The sequence below is a fragment of the Miscanthus floridulus genome, chromosome 13, assembly GCF_019320115.1.
Source record: "Miscanthus floridulus cultivar M001 chromosome 13, ASM1932011v1, whole genome shotgun sequence".
NCBI classification, from domain to species: domain Eukaryota; kingdom Viridiplantae; phylum Streptophyta; class Magnoliopsida; order Poales; family Poaceae; genus Miscanthus; species Miscanthus floridulus.
Window position 1 is genome coordinate 41505270 of NC_089592.1, and position 17249 is coordinate 41522518.

A 17249-nucleotide genomic window follows, 5' to 3' on the forward strand; every position below is an offset into this window, starting at 1 on the left:
CCGTCACCGCACCATTGTGTGATTGCTCGCGCACACCTGCTCAGCCATCACCTCCTCCACCTCGCTGACCTATTATCTGTGTCAATCGAGCCAAGGTAAAGGCCTACGGGCGAGTTCGGCGTCGCCGCGCCCTAGCCGGAGCACCGCCGAGCTTGCGCTCGCCGTGGCTATGGTCCACTGAGCCATCTCGCTCCCGCGTTCCTCCCGTTAGGGCTAGGTCTAGGTCACACCACTGGCGGTTGAGCCAACAGTCGGCACACCGGCGCTGGAACGCGGCTGCGCACCACTGTGCTTGCACCGCCGTGCCGCCATGCACGTGGCCAAGCTTCACCACCACTCCACCTTGACCTAATCCACACCGTAGAGCTTCGCTAGGGTTTGTAGATGCCGTAGCCACACTTGCCTAGACATGCCATCGCCAGGGATTGTCGGAACACCACCGTGCACCACTGCCGAGCCATCATGCTCGCCAGCGAGCTAGCTCTGGTGATCCTCCAAGCAAACCGAGGGTACCTATAGGTGCGGAATAGGATGGGGAACACGTTGGTGCCGACCTCGTTGCCGGTGACCTCGCCGACGGTGAGTTCTCGCCAGTCAAAGCTATTAGTTAGGCTTAACCATGATGTTTTCTGTGGTGTTTGTGATGCATATAATCTATGGATGCTATTAGTTGGGCTTAGAAGTAATTGGTTACAGCCAGCTAGTTAATTATTGCTTTATAATTCAACTAGATGGCTGCATGTATAGTTTCTATTGTGGTGGTAAATTCATGATGATAATGATCGTTTCTGTGGAACTTGTTAATAACAAAGTTGTAGATAACTTACTCATCTACCTTGTGTTAATTTTTCATAGTCATAGGCCTAATGGTTTAAGATTTTAGCTGTTAGAAGTCTGCTATCAGAAATGATTTGTTCTCTGAACAGATCTGAAAGATTGATTTATTTGACCTAGATAACTACTGAATCATCTTAAGATGATTAAAAAAAAGTTGTAGGTAATTTCATAAGCTTTCTAGAAAGTCCACAACCATATTATTTAGATGTGTATAACTCTAGTTATGGTCAAAACAAGTGGCTGCTACCTTGCAGTCCAGAAAATTGCTTAGGTGAGAATTTGTTTAATTACTAGAGAAGAGATATACACCTACTTAGTAAAAGAAAATGTAACTTGTTATCACCTTAATGCAATGCTGCTAAGAACACTTATGAGGATACATTCATCATATCATATCATATTATACATGTCATTATATATGCATCCATGATATCTTATTTCCTGCTCATGCATATAGGATCGTCCGAGGGGATAACTCTATTGGAATTCGAAGCAGAGCCGGAGGAACAATAGGAGGCACCTTAGTCCATAGCTCTAGAAGGAGAGGAGCAAACTCTTGAAGACTTACCCAAGTGCCCAGACCACATGCCAACTTCTTTTATCAAAGGCAAGCCCTGGAGCATTTTAAGCCTCCCATGTTTTACAAAATATCACTTGAGTCTTTTATGTTTGATGCATTAGGTTATAAGAGTTGATTGGAAACACTTGATGCATAGAACTACCTTGTCCAGATATATACCTCTAACCCTGTATAGGTCTAGGATCGAATATATGCTAAGCCATGCTTAGACCAGTAGAAGTCGGGTGATTTCCTGTCACCTACGAGATATAGGTGGATACCGGAGCACGGTTGGCTATATTTGCTATCGTCGAAAAGAACCATGGGATAATGTAACTGGAGGCCGGGCGGAGTCTATGTGTAGGTTGACTCATGTGATTCCGTCTATGCCAATTAAGGACCATACCGTTGTTTGCATTTTTGTCGAGATTGAACGGATGCCTCTCACTTAGCTGGCCGGATAACTCGTTCTGACAGTGAAGCCGAGTAGCTCAACTCAGGTCGGGCCCCGTTCTGTTAGAATGTGCACTCTGGATGGTAGTAAGGACATGCGGGGAGCCAGATGTGAGCCCAAGGGCAGGGTAGTCCTGATCATCCTGGCAGCTAGTTGTCCCTAATTGTGCGGTGCTGGTTGAACCTGTGAAATGTGTACCTAAGTTGTACCAAAGGTGACCTAAGGTGACTATTGATCTGGTCTGCCTGGGTTTTTGGTAGGAATAAATTCCCAACTGGTTGAAATTGATTCGAATCGCCGTCTCTCTCAGACAGTGAGAAACTTGGCTAGCCCCAACATCGTAGTAATTGTATTATGGAATGATGGTTATGATGAACATGGAATTACTACAACGGCTATGGTTACTATTGTATGCTACTAAATGATATACCACATGTTTGGCACATGTTAGTTACTAATCTAGAGATGAAGAACTTAATTAACTTGATGACCGAATTATAAATGTACAGCTGAATTGGTCACTTTTTATGCAAAATGTTGTCAAGCTAGCTCCACTTATAAAGCCTTGCATAATCCTTGGAGTCACTTTATTTTTGGTTTATGATGGGTAAGTCTAGCTGAGTACCTTCTCATACTTAGGGTTTATTTCCCATAGTTGCAGATGGTACAGTTTATCATGGCTATTATAAGAACTGCTTCTGTCCCGCCGTGGATGAGGAGTAAGGCCCTAGGCAGACATCTCTTGTTAATCCCTACCTTATGCTTTTTGTGGGATTGTGATCATGAGCTGGCACAGGATTTGAACAACGATGGAGATATTGGTTTCAAACTTTAATTGCTTCTGCTATTATTTTATCTGAACTTGGTTTATAATAACTTTTAATCCTACTCTGATGTATGAAGTTGTATTTGTGAACTTTATGTAACATGTGACATGTATGTTGAATCATGTATGATCTTAGTTGTATGTTGATTGAATTGGGACCCTTTGTGGTACTCGACGGACTACCGAGTTTATATGGGCTCAAGTATGATAGTACGACCATTTGTGGGCTGCCATTGTACTTGTGCTCTTATAAATTGGACGGTTCTGCTACATTTGGTTTGTGCCCTGACCTGGGGGCTGTACCTAGGCACATGCATCCGATCCAGACGTCCAAAACCAATGCCTAGGATACATGCCTATGCCAGGAAGATATGCCAGGGCGTGAATGAAACTAGCCTTAAATAATTTCAAATAAAAATGTAGTTATCTACAAAGTTTTGAATCCCTTCGAGTACCGCAACTTTGGTTTAGGTCATTTCTCCATTCGAGGTTATTTCAGAAAATTTAAAATATTGAATTTTAAATTATGAAAACTTAAAACACAATTTTTGGGTCTTAAATGATTTCAAATGGAAAACTCATCGACCATAGATTTGTAGATATCTTCCCATATTATAATTTTGATACAAAGTTTGTCTTCATCCGATTTGACATCGAAAAGGTATGGATTTTACTATGCTACACCAATTTTTAGAGGTGGACTAAATTACCAAACGCATCTAGAAATCAATTTTAAGGTGTTTTGGCTTGCGAGCCACCTCTAAAAATAGTGACCATTTCTAGAGGCGGATTGGCTCCAAAATTATTTTTAGAGACAAATTTTGTTGGAGCCATATCTACCCAAAAAAAGAGACTCCTCTAAAAATAGGTTATGTAGCGGTGAAGTTTGGTATGGTTAACTATATGCAATCTAAGATCGATGTGCTCATAGGGATATAAAGGATGCACATGTATATAGATACGTATGCACATATCTATAATTGTATAGGTGTTTTCACAAAATGAAAAGGATACATGAAATCTAAATTCACCACTTTGGTCCTTCAACATTAACTTCTATTCCTTCCAAATAATTTCTTTCACTTCATTTACAATGCTTGGGTCATCAGCTTGCTCGATATACAAAATTTAAATACTCATCAGTACACTGCAAATCGATTTAAAGGCTTAAAATAAACTTTCTCGAATGCGTAGGAGAGATGCACATCTTTGTATTATAGGGAGAAAAAATGATTGGCCCCTTACATGAACACCACCTCATTCCAGGCCAAGCCATGAGGGGTTGAATGAAACAAAAAGTTCACACTGATAACAAAAATCAGAAGAATGAGGCATGACCAAAAACCCTTACAAACTAGAAATAATTAGCCCAAGCCATGACCTAGACCGAGAGTCCGTAGGCCTCATGCACCTGCAAGACACCACAACTCCTCCTCATCTTTGAAAGCCTGCATGAGGCTAGAAATCCTTGGTGGAGCTCCATCGAAGACACAAGCATTGCGATGCTTTCAAAGGATCCATGCCCCCACAATAAGGACCGTGTTTAGCCTATTTTTCTTTTTCTTTCGGTAGGTTTTTAGTAGCTTTGTACCACTGTTGGTATATTTAATGCACACAGATAAATCCTCAAGCGTACGGATACCACTGTAGCTTTGACCCGAAGTATTCCAAGTATCGTATCCATAGGAAAATGTGTGAGACTAACTATGGTCTAACTTAACAAGGGGTAGCGACTAGGTTAAGGTTTAACTTAACTAGGAGTAGCAACAATGCTAAGGATAAATAGGAGTGTAGAGAGGATAACAGAGGTTCTCTAATTCTAACTTAGGTAAGCTATGCCTTCTACTATTCAACTAGGGACATTACTAGGGAAAGACACCTACAGAGGATGCTTTCCTTTGTAACTCGGTCCAACTTGGTCTATAGATGGGAGATAGACTACAAAGGATCAACGATGCTATATAGTACAAGGCTATGTAGTACTGATGTCACAACCATGTCTACCACCAATCCAGAATGCGGGGTGCATCCACGATTAACCTAAGTCTAAGCACCACGCTTACACTCACGATTAATACTCTACTCACCCTAGGAATAGAATAAAGCACTCAAAAGAGATTTGTGATCCTAATGAACAATATAAACAAAATACTTACTTGAATCAGAAGTTGATTATCAGAGAAATCTCAGAAGCAAGCTCAAGTAGAACTTGATTCCGCCAAGGTACAAGCCGTAGAGAGAGCACCGATAGGCCGGCATCTCCTCCAAACTCTTCCCTCACTCTCTATCTCACTATTTCTAATTATAAGACTAAATCCTATAGAGGACTAATCTTCTCTTGATAGCTGGCTCTGATCTTGATGAGGAGAATATGAATTAGGGTTTTAGGATGGCTCTAGGGAGGGTGGCATGGGCTGGTATATATAGGCCAGAGCATCCAACAAAAGCCCTTGGATTAAACCAACTTAAAGGACGGCGTAGATTGGATCTCAATGGCAGTGGAAAACCAACATTCGAAGCAGAGACTGACAGGAGGGTCCCATAGGCTAGCTAGCCTACAGGTGGGGTCGGTTGGCCCCACATGTTAGCCCCTCAGGGTCTGCTTTGGTGGGTTGCCTTCTAGAGTGGTCTAGAGTCTTCCCGCGTCGGTTTCATTGCGGACAAACGTGATTTACTTTGACGAATAGGTTGTCCTTGATCATTTTCTGTATAAACCCTGCTGAAAACACATATTCATCAAAACTCGTGGAATTTATTAGTTTAAACCCTATACCCATGTTTGGTGATGGAATTAAGTATAAATACAGGTTATGTTGATGTTTTATAATTGATGTTAGTGACCATCAACAAGTCCCCCAAGCTTAACCTTTGTCAGTCCCTGAGCAAAGCTAAACTCTGCAATGGATCAGGAGTTGCTACAATGTTTTCATATCTTAAAAGTACACATGTGTTCAATAAAAAATTCTCCTTCAGATTAGAATAAACTGACTTTCAAACTAACCCATATTACCTTCAACCATGGGGCTTCTTAGCCTTCACTTGGATCTTGAGCAATTGAAAGATAGAATGATCAAGTCAAGCACTATGTCTCAAGTTTCACCATTGTTCTAGAGTTTTTATAAGTTTTCAAAATAAAACTCAGACATTCCATTGTATGACACTCTCAAGTCTCTCAATATATGTGGTATTTGTGGATCCTCACCAAAGGCAGTAAAGATGTTATGCCTTTTTTCTCTTCCTACAACTAAAGCTTATGTGGATTTCATAGGTAGGGAGAAAGCTAGAGCATACTTGCAATGCATTTATTGTAAAGTCAAATAATGGATCCAAAGAGAGTTGAGTCATACAATCAAATCAGAATGTGCATGTGTGTGGATATATGGTGGATATATATGGTAGCTAACCTAATTCTACTATGCTCCTTGAAAACATATCTCTCCTTTGAAAGTTGGAAATATTTGCTAGAGAGCAGGGGCTATCTTATTCATCTCTCTTTCTCTTCTCTTTTTTTTCAGGCGGGCATCTAAGTACCCATTGTTTTAAATATCTCGGACACTTGTCCATTTTTTCTCATCTCTTTCTTTTATGAATAACTTTTGCATAGCCCCATGTCTCTTTTCTGTAATAAAACTTTGAGAGATAGTAACAAGAACTTGGAGCATTTATTTGTTGGATAAAAAATCTATCAAGCATGTTTTGTGTTCACTCCCAGTGGAGGAGTAAAACATTTTTTTGGTGGATCTAGATGGAAGGCATGTTTTGCGTACTCCCAATATAGGAGCAATAGGTATATGTGGTGTGTACGTGATCTTGGTTTTAAGAGCATGACAAACCTCTCATAAGGGTCAACAAAGCTTGACAAAACTCAATGCAAAAGGAAGCAACATATATGTGGAAGTTTTCCTAGCCTAAATAACATGTATGGCTTTGGTAAGAATTCAAGCTTTGTCATACAGGAACTCATCATGTAGCATTTTTGTGTTTTTCAAAAGATAAATCTCTAGAACTTTAGTGTCACTTGGAAAAAGATAAACAGCAGCTCAGACCTTCTCATATCATATCCATCAATTACCTAGACTTAGATTAAGCATTCGCTACCCATGAGTTTCAAGTTCAGAGTAAATCTTTATATCAAATCAGTCGTATCCAAAACTCAGGAGAATTCAAGCTAAAAACTAGGTGCTTGAAAGGAATTACAACAGAGCAACTATTCATCATTTCCATTTAAGAGATTATTTTGAGTCCACTTCATTTTATTCAACTCTTAAAAAAATAAATTAAAGCAAACTAGACACATCTTTTTATTTTGTTTTTAATTTTACTAGATCACACATTATTACTATAACTATATATATTTATTATATAGATAACTTTTTATTTTGTTTTTCATTCACCATTTTCTTAACTATTTAAAAGAAACTAAAAATAGAACAAAGGGAAAGCATACTTACCTAGATACACGAGAGTGCTTCTTCCCCAAGCTAGCTCTTTCAATGAGGGTTTGGTGTTTTAAGTCCTTCGAACTAGACTTCTCCTTGTGAAGTTCATTGATCAAGTACCTCGGTTCACTCTGAGGATGAGGATTCTTGTGATGACGCCTCTAATGGTGATGTCGCCTTCTTCTACCAAATCCATCTTGGTTTTGAGTTTTGATTTTGGTTTGACAGGTTCAGAACACTTGTAGAAATTTGGAGAATCAATTGACTCTCTCATACTTTGGTTGAAGTGTGTCCTGCTCATAAAGACAAGGTAGAAATCAAGTGCATGGGCTCTATTGGTGGGAAAACATTAACAGAACCAAAACTTTCCTTATTCTTCACTAACCTTAGGCACATTGAACAAGATGAAGTTGATGTTCTGTGCTATGTTCAATTATGTCATGGGTGATAAGACCAAAAGATTATTTAAGTTCATTTGGCAGAAAAGATTGAGTTGCTTAACCTATGGAAGGATTGTCTATCTTTACATAATGTATCAAACTTTACATGATTATGACTATCATCTTCCAGAGATAGGATGTGCAATATTTTAGCTCAGTTGGTTAAAACTATGAGATCAAGAAAGCGGTGCTAGGAACAAGCTTGAAAACATGTTGAGTTAATCAGGTTGGATTAGGTAAATTTGTAACTCAAACATGTTTGTTTCTTGTTTTTATTATGTGCATACCAGAATCAAGGAAAAACTTTTTAAATGATGACCATTTACCTTAGGATGTTACCTTCATCATTGAAGCATGATGACACCACATGACGAATGGTAGATGACCTGTGATGGTCCTTTCCTTTTTGCATGAAGTTTTCCTTGTTTGGCTAGCCTCGTAGTACGAGTTGTTCATGAGCTTTTTGTCTCCTAGATTGCACTCTTTCTTTCTCATCCTTTTGTCATACCATCTTTTTGCTCTTCGATCTTTTGACACCTTGTTAGACCTTCTGCCTCACTCATTGTTTTATGCCTACAAAGGATTAGTGGACAACACATATCCGAAGGAAAATACAATTTTGAAACATGGGTTGTTTGTCCAGAATTTTGAAATTTCCCTCTATGCTAATGAAAAGATAGTGTTAGAATTATTTTAGCATAGTTTTTGTTTATCATGTTCTATACAGGCATGGCTCAAGGCAAAGGTAGCTTGTTGCTAAAGATAAAGCGAATGATCTTTGATACTTACAATTCTTTCATCCATGTGGAATGAGCCGTGTCTTCTTTGCACAATGTTATTGGAGTTCATCATGTGCCTTGCTTCATTTCTGATTTGAATTCATCTCATGTCTTACCCAAATTGAATTGAGAGTTTCCTATAGGGGTTAGTCCAGCAAAATATCTAGTATCTGCTAAAGCAAGTTTTAGTTCAATAACCAAACTGGACTCCATGTCTAATTTGATTAAGGAAGGGATTTTAACCTAAGCACCTCGCTTAATTTAAAAAACCTTTGGAAGTATGTCGAGTACTCCCAAACCAAAACTTACTATGGCAGACAAAGGTAATATGAAAGCACTATAAAGATTTACTCAAATGGAGATGAAAGAATATGATTGTTATTTATCAAATTGAGCATGTCTTAAAGGTAGAGACAACCAAAATAATTTAGCAACATGACAAATGATGTTTTTAGAGAAGTCTATCCTCTAGCTTGAATTTTGTAGAAAAAATCAAGTTTGGATGGATGTGATTAAATGTTGCATGATAATTGGTTGGACATACCTTGCGTTGTCATCCCTTATTCTTTTTTTTCTTTAGACCTAGAATGGTTAGTGAAAAAAAATACTCGAAGGGATATTTTCACAATTATATTCCTATGCTCATTTCACAAGGGCATCACAAAAAAAGGTGAAAAATCATGTTATCTCCCGAAAGTGCTTATTTTAGAACAAAAGCTCATCCTTGGGAAACCTTCGAATTGCGCTTCTAATTGGTGAAGTGGTTTTCCCTCCATCACCAACCTTTGTGTACCTATCTCAAGATTTATGCCAACAAAATTTGCAATATTTATGATAAACATATGCATCTACAACCACCCTTTGAAAGTTTTTTTGAACAGGAAGCATGAGGGGGTTGAAGATCTCATGTGTGGCAATGTTGGAGAGACCAATTGATTCAAGAGATTTCTCATGTGAGCATGGATTTGATGAGGTGTTCATGAAATAACTTCCATGCTCATCGATGTCATCTTCCTGCTCCAAGGTTGTTTCTTCATGAATGTCTACAGGCAGACACATTTTCTCCATCATTCCATGCCTATGACATTCATTGGTCATTTTGTTGTCCAAGATTTCCCATGGATTGGTGACTCTCGGGTTGATCTTATCTAAATCCTCATCCATCCATTCAATGGCAACAACACATAAGTTCTTAATATCCTCCAGCCATTGTGGTTGCTCTTCTTGGTCTTCCTTGTGGCCTTCATGACTCCTATGCTTTGGGTGTCTTAGTGGATTTCTAGGATCATCATGAGTCTTAGAAGAAATAGCGTAAGAGGGATCAACGGCGTCAAGGATGGGTTTAGAGATGTGTTCAGATGAGACATCTAATATGGGCATAGAAGGGGAGAGAATAGGAATGGCTTCTAGATAGTTTGGCTCTCCTTTGGTTTCACTAGATATGCCACCCTTGTGTTCTTCCCAATGTCCTATATGGGAATAAGAACGCTTTCTAAGAGATCCCTTCTTGAGAGGATTTAAATTATATTCTCTCGAAGATCTCTTGTGGAACTGAAAGTTTAAGCTTTTCCCAAAATCATCCTCACAAGAAATTTCAAAAGGCTGAATTTCTTCTTCCCTTGGAGGATTTTGGGGTATTGATGGTTCGAGATTGTCATCTAAATCTTGGGATTGGAGTGGTTGTGATTTGGCTATCAAAACTTCCTCTTCTTGTTCGGGAGATGATTCTTTCTCTTCCTCGGGGAGTTCATTATGAATGCTAGTGCAAGGAGTCTTACCACTAATTCTATCAAGCATAGATCTTGCTTCACTAACAGACAAATGAAGGAAAGCCCCTCTAGAGGCTTCATTAAGGGTTTGCGTAGAATCCTTCCTAAGACCCATATAAAAATATTGAAGGAGCATCTGGTCTGAAACAGCAAGGTCGGGGCCAGTGGTAATGAGGTCATTAATATGATCCCATGATGTGCCTAGAGATTCTTCTTCTAGTTGTCTAAAATTTAGAACCTCTTTTTGAAGGCTGACTACTTTAGAGATGGGAAAGAAATGTAAACAAAATTTAGAGCATAACGTTTCCCAATCTCCTTGCATACTTCCTACGGTGCGACTATGCCACTATTTCACTCTTCCCATTAAAGAGAATAGAAACAACTTCCATCTTAATGTCTTGTCAGACATGCCAGCGATATGCAAACATGCATAGGTCTATCCAAACACTGCTAGGTGTGAGTATGGGTTTTCGTTGCCTTCTCTCGAGAAGGATTGATCCCGAATTAGTTTTATAAAACATAGGCAGAGCTCATAGCCAGGTGTTAGGATAGGCTCTAAAGATTTCGGTGGCTTTAGGCGCGCGCTCATAGGTGCAGCGTGTTGATAGATAGTAGTGGAATCCATAGTGAAAAAAACAAAAGAAAGAATAAAAGATAAAATGTTAAGCTAGGCTCGAAGTTAATTCAGCAACCATTTCCCTTGCAACGGCGCTAGAGAGCTTGTTGATATATTTAGCCCAAGCCATGACCTAGACTAAGAGTCCGTAGGCCTCGTGCACCTACAAGACACCATAACTCCTCATCTTTGAAGGCCTGCATGAGGCTAGAAATCCTTGGTGGAGCTCCATCGAAGACACAAGCATTGCGATGCTTTCAAAGGATCCATGCCCCAATAATAATGTAACAACCCAAAAATCCACACACTAAAAAAAATACCAACTACAAAATTTTTCTTAGAACTCCCATGTGATGATGAGTGTCATATATAGTAACCCAACCTAAGAGATGCATTAGGTCTAACCCCAACCCAAGTTAACACATAAGCATGGCATGTCATTAGTTAATTGTGTTTATTTAAATTCTAACAAATAAAGTATTGCATGCTTTGTTAATTCAAAATGTGATTTGGATTTCCATTAGAGTTATGATATGCTTAACAACTCTAATGAATTTGGTGCACCCATTTTGAATTCAAAATACCCAAACCAAATTTGAATTCAAATCAAGGAAGAAGAAAAAGAAAACAGAAAAAGGAAAGGAGGAAGAAGGCCTCGCAGCCCAGGCTGCTCGGCTTCATGGCCCAGCCAGCCCAACCACGCCCACCTTGCACTGGCGTGTGCATGTACGCAGCCCACGAGCCTGCCCAGCGCATCGCCCATGCACCCGTCTGCCTCGCTCACAGCCGCTGCCTGCTAGACCCTGCATGTCAGCCACCCCCGTCTATAGTGTTGTCTTCCTCACCCATGCCTCAACCGCCTATGCGACCAGCGCCCAATAGCTGTGGCAGGGGTAGGCCAGGGGGTCACTGCTTGGGGCATGACCCTATCCCCTTGCACCGCGCCCACGCAACCTCGCACCACCGTCTAATGCGATGCACACGCCTCCACCACACGATGCCATCCGCCATGGGAGGCATGGCGCTCGGCTATAAAGCCAGCCCACACGCCGCTCACGCCCGGTGCCCTAGTTTCTCCCTTAGCCTCCGCCACCGCTTGGTGGCCCAGCAACCGCACCACACCGAGAGATAAGGGCCATGAAGGGATCATGAGAGGAGGATCGGAGCCCCCACGCACTGCCGAAGTCGCTGGAGCCGAGGGCGACGCCGTCGTCGTCATCACGGTCATGGGTCGGTGCTGCATGGCACTGCTTCCGGAGCTACATGGCCGCAACTCATCACTGCACCGCCATCCTTTCTTCCACAGCACCCACGGTGAGCCCCTGATTTTCCCCTGCTCGCCGCCAGACCTTGCTACTCCAGCCATGGCACTCCATACCATGAGCGCGTAGGCCAAGGCCATCCTCGGCCTCTAGGCACACCAGCACAGCACGCTCACGTTGACCGTGACCATCCCCGAGCCCTTGGACGCTGTAGACCTCTCCAAGTTCCCTGGACGCCATAGCCAAGCATGCATGCTACGCTCACGACGCCGCCGCCATGGCGCAGCCACTACCGGAGCACCCGACCACCGGTCCGAGCACCAGACCACCTCCGAGCACCAGACCACTAGTCCAAGCACACGACCACTGGTCTGAGCACCAGACCACCGTGCCGAGCACCCGACCGCCAGTCCGAGCACCCGACCACCGGTCAGAGCACCGACCACCATGGCCAGTACTACTAGGAGCACCTAGCGCCTCCTTGACTCGCCCATCCCGTTCGCTAAAGCCACGGGTAACTCACGCGCATGCCGTGACCACCTCGCCGGAGCCCCGTGGTTCACCCGTGTGCCTCACCGTTGTCACTATGTCGCCGTGGCCGCCGGGACACCCCTAACAGGCCACCTTGAAGCCAAAGCCCCTGCCTTGAGCCCTGGATGCCTTCACCGTGCACCCATGGATCCGCTGAAGCCCCTGTCTGCCCAGTCAAGCCACTAGAGAGCCTACAAATGCGACCTTGCCACCGGCGAGCACTGCCGAGCCGCCGTTTGCCTGTGACCAGTGACGTAGGAAGTGCCATCCATCACCCTGACCCCACAGTTGCAGTCGCCATGACGTGGGGAGGCTTTTCCCCACCTCAATTGGATGCCTGAGCCAGTTGCGGGAGCTCGCCGGTGAGCATGTCGCCGGCGGGAGCGCGCCGTGGAAGAAATAGAGGAGAAGGGGCGAGTTGAGCAGCGCAGCCCTGCACCCGGTGCACGTGAGCCGAGCCAAGGAGAAGAGATGGTGGACTTGGTCCACCATGTGCCCTACCGTAAGTTCATGGACCATGAGCGCTGGTCCACCGTGAGCCACACGATGTGAGCTGCGCTAGTGGACGAAGCCCAATAAGAGCCCACGGCCGTGACATGGCAGTATCACAGCGTGCCACATGTCCTGGCCCGGCCCAGACCGGCCCAACCCAAAGCCCGTTTGAGACCCAGCCGTGTTGACCATTGACTGGTCAACGTTGATCGTTGACCTGGACCCACATGTCAGTGACACGGACACATTGGACCCACACGACAGACGCTGATGTCACACGGGACCCACATGTCAGCAGCCTAGGCCCCACATGTTAGTGACCCTGACTATTGACCATTGACCGTTGACCATTGACTCACCAGTTGACCGACGTTAACTTTGACCGAACCCACCTGTCAGTGACCCAATAGCCTTTGGCCCCACCTGTCGGAGTGGATGACGTTGATGACGTCATGCTGACGTCATGCTGACGTCAGTGGGACCCCACCTATCAGCTCGGAACCGTGATGCTGACGTCAGCAAGCCACGTGGACCAACCACAGCATGACACGTGTCAGCCCAGGATTAATTCAGCATTTTTCCATTTTCAGAAATAGATTTAAACTTTGGAAATTCATAACTAATTCATATGACCTCAGAAAAATATGAAACCAGGACCAAAATTCATCTAAAATCGAGCCCTACGCAATGAACCCATGCTTGAGTGCATTTGGCTCTTTTGAATTTTCATTGCTCCTTTGTGCTATTATATAGACATCGCTAACGCGACTATAATGCGATCGTTTGCAGACTCGGAGGAGCACCAGACCGATGAGGATCATGAGTACCGTGAGGAGTATGGAGACAACTACACTGAAGGTGCCACATCCCACCCAATCTCAGTAGCACCTATTACGCATGGCTAATGTAGAACTGCTATTGCTTTACTTTACTGTTATAATCATACTATGATAGGACTTGCATGGTAGTATGCTTTCTTGATGGCCTTTACCTTGACGCAACCTTACCCCTACATGCCCTGCTATTAGGTTAGACACACGCTTACTGCTATATTTTAAATTGCTTATACTTCTACTACGCTTATACTACATTAATGCGTGGTGTATTCTGGACTACGGGGAGAGTGCAACGTGTGTGACTTGGGTGTGTGGAGGGTGAGGATTGTGTCGACCAAGTTGGAGTATACGACGAGCCTAGGGCAAGTCATGCCGTGTGGTGCTACCTGGGCACCTTTGGAATGGATACCTGTGGTGGGTAAATGGTATATGAGGTGGTCCTGGGTGTGAACCTGTGATGGGAGGAGCCTGGGATGGAGGTGCTGTGGTGGCACGGTAAATGGAAACCCTGATGGAGACATTCTGGCTTGGTCATCCCTAAGGACTTACTAGTACTCAGATTCACCGGGAAGCCTTACGTACCACTCGCCCTATATGGTGCGGGACGGCCGGACTACTTAGTAGGATATTGCCACTACTGCTAGGTTGATAGCGGACAGTGTGAGGGAGGTATGGGGTGCGGAGGATTCCCCCCACACCCTTCCGAGACTTCATGGAGACCTTATGGACCCGGCTCATGACTCATAGTTTCAGCCACCCCTAGACCGGACTTGGGGTGTACCAGGGCTGAATGGTAGAGTGGCGTTATCCTAGGCTAGCAAGCGGCCGGAATCAGCACAGTTGACGACGGTCAGCGAGGAAGGCGGATCTTGTGGTTATGTAAAACCTCTGCAGAGTGTATCGTTGATCGATCGATACATGTGCCGACTTGTCGGCTATGGACCTTTCCTGGGTTTCGCTTAAACTAGATAGAGAGATGAGTCCTTCTTTTCTCCCCCCTGGAAGTGAGTGTTCGGTCGTAGCCAGGGGCTACGGGCCTTGAGACAGTGCCGAGAGGGAGTTGGCCTGTCGACTGAGCGATGGTATGGTATGGTATGGTGATAGTGTGGAGATGGTGGTATGTCGATCCCAGGATCGAAACCTGGCTCTGGAATGGGAATAGGTGGAATAGGTGTGGGGATGGTGTTAAAAACTTGACTATACTGTTATATACTTGATATGCTAAAATACATAGGAAACCCCAGCCTTATAGGTTCCTTTTGACTATATCCAACTTGCATCCAATTTCCACAAAGCAATGCTCATAGGGTCGGGAGTGGCCAGTACAAATCGTACTGATAAATTTTGGCATATAGGTTTTGCTGAGGAGTATAGCTCCGAGTAGTTTGACGGTTGAGGGGTTCAGTGCCTACGCTTGAGTTTGGCGATCTTATCTTCAAGCTGTTCTGAAAGAATGCTACTTTTGATTCCGCCAATGCGGCGATGTAATAATTTATGTAATTCTACACTATTTGTACTCTGATATTATCGTTGTATGGATGTGATATTCGACTAGGATTTGGGTAATATGATCTACTACGGTCTTATTACACTTCAACTCTGTGGATTTCCCTTCACAGAAATTGGGGTTGTTTCAGTTGGTATCAGAGCCATACTTGACCATAGGATGAAACCCTTAGAAATGGACGATAGAATAGGACGTGAACAGCCCTTCTTTCGGTTATATACCGACCCTGCATTTACTTTTATGCAAGGCTTATCTATTAATGACCTGCTAACACCTATTCCTTAAAACATGTAGATGGCAACGAACGTCGACTGGCCGCCTCTAGGACCGCTACCTCTGGACCACGCCAAGCTTACCTTCGACTTACGTGAGCTCGGGGGTTTTGCACAGACCCTCTGCTGAGTTCTCGTCACATTAGGTGTCCCCGACGAGCTTGTCAAGGTCACCTGCACTGGGAAGCCAGCTCAGGAAGGAGGAATCGAAGGACTAGTTGTCACCTCAGTCGAGTTCCCAGCTAGCACTACCTTACCTTCTGTCCTAGCTTCCACCGAGTTGACTATAGAGGACACCGTTGAGGAGGGACTGCGAGCTATCTCGCACAAGGCACTTCACAGAGTAATGAGGGACCACTACGATTACCTGAAGACGACAGAGTTCCATCTACTTCCCCAGGCCCTCGACCTCAGCCTTACCCCTAGCGAGCAGAGTTTCACAGCCAGTAGAGTTATCCTTGCTGAGGAGGATAGATGCCTTCGCATCTCAGCTATTCACCTACTAGAGCAGGATAGGTATGTGACCTAGCTGGAGCAGAGGAGATGTCAGGACCAGGCCCTTCGGTGGGAGTACCAGGAGCGAGACTCGCAGGGAGCACAGGAGCGAGCTAGTCTACTAGAGACAGTTGCCAAGCTACAGGATGAGCTCAACCATCATGAGGAAGTCCATAGAGCCGAGGTCGACGACTTATAGGACAAAGCTGCCAACCTAGGCAATAGGAACTGCTACCTCGATAGTAACGTCTTGGAGTTGTAGAGAGAGTTGGACGACTAAGAAGGCCGAGTTCAACCGCAGAGGAGACAGAGAGAGATCCAAGGGGATTAACATGCTGACGATCCAATCTCGAAACAAGACCCTGACTTAGGAGCTAGAGGAGTTCAGGAAGAAGGCCTGTTCGCAACCAGGGTCACCTAATTGAGGCACTCAGGCTAGACCGAGTACCTACAAGGACAAGTGTGAGAGGACATGGCAGGCTTGGCAGAAGTCTGACAGGAAGCGCCTCAGGGAGATGAAGGGTATGTGGGATCAGCTACCCAAGGAGATTCACAGCAATACGAAGCCTATGATAGAGGAGTTTGAGTTAGCCCCGACTCGCCTCAACCTAGACGCCTACCCTACCCTACCTAGAGCCAAGCCTACTGAGGAGCTTGCCGAGGCCTTAAAGTACGTGTCCCGACTTCACAAGTCTGACAAGGAGATCGAGATCGAGAATAGTCGTATCCCAGCTGCGGTGTACGAGTTAGAGTAGATGACCCTGTGTGGTCATGAGTCATGTCAGTAGCTTCTGTAAGTTGTACCCCATGATGTACCCCTTATGAGATGTATTATGAGACAATATGCGTAGTACGATTCTCGCACGTCTTCAAGTGTAGCTACTGGAGATGATGCTATGTAATAAAACCCATGTAATGAATGTTTTGGATCTTATTGCATCTTATGGATCTTATTGCTTCTTTGTAATGAGTGTTGGATAGTGTAAATGTTTTTCTTTAAATCGTCAAAAATTAGGTAATCATATTGAATTATAAGCACTTTTGGCACAAGCACTAAATTCTCTATGATCCGTATTGCAGATGCCGAACCGTTGATCTAATCTCCTAATGAACCGTGGACGTGCGCCCACCCCTG